Here is a 1,071-nt window from a genome sequence, read left to right as displayed (position 1 = left end):
AAGATTAATCTATAGGAATCATTTGCATTCCATTACACTAATAAAGAAATATCAGAAAGAGATTGCAAACAAACAAACAAACAAAACAGCAATCCCATTTAAAATGCCATCAAAAATACCTAAGAATAAACTTAACCAAGACATAAAAACACTAAAACCTTGATAAAATAATTGGAAGAAAATTCAAAGAATTTAAAAGATATCCCATGATCTTAGATCAGATCACTTAATATTATAAACATGTCTATACCTCCCAAAGATATCAACAGATTTAATGCAATCCGTATCAAAAAAACCTATTACATTTTCACAGAACTAGAACAAATATTTCAAAAATTTATATGGAACTACAAAAAGACCCAGAATTACCAAAGCAATCCTGAGTTAAGGAACAAAGCTTGAGGCATAACCCTCCCAGACTTCAGGCTATACTAGGAAACTACAGTCATCAAAGCAACTTGATACTGGAACAAAAGCAGACATATGTATGAATGGCAGAGTAGAGAGTCCAGACATAATCCCACGAGTGTGTGCCTGCATGTGAAGTCACTTTAGTCGTGTCTGACTCTTTGCAACCCCATGGACTGTAGCCCACCAGGCTCCTCTGCCCATGGATTCTCCAGGCAAGAATACTGGAGTGGGTTGCCATGCCCTCTGCCAGGGCATCTTCCTGACCCGGGGATGGAACCCACGTCTCCTGCATTGCAGGAGGATTCTTCACCTCTAGTGCCACCCGGGAAGCCCAAATCCATGCACCTATGGTCAATTAAACTTCAACAAAGGAGGCAAGAATGTACAATGGAGAAAAGACAGTCTCTCCAACAAGTGGTGCTGGGAAAACTGGACAGCTACATGTAAATCAGTGAAATTAGAACACCCCCTTGCACCATATACAAAATAAACTCAAAATGGTTTAAAGACCTAAATATAAACTCTTAGAATTCTGAGACCAGAAGCAACAAACACTCTGACAAAACAATCATAGCAATATCTTCTTAGATCAGTCTCCCAAGGCAAAATAAATTAAAACAAAGATAAACAAATGGAACCTAACTAAACCTAAAAGGGTTT

This window comes from Bison bison, unplaced genomic scaffold, assembly GCF_000754665.1.
Source record: "Bison bison bison isolate TAMUID 2011002044 unplaced genomic scaffold, Bison_UMD1.0 scf7180017864138, whole genome shotgun sequence".
NCBI classification, from domain to species: domain Eukaryota; kingdom Metazoa; phylum Chordata; class Mammalia; order Artiodactyla; family Bovidae; genus Bison; species Bison bison.
Note: the sequence above shows the minus strand (reverse complement) of the source record.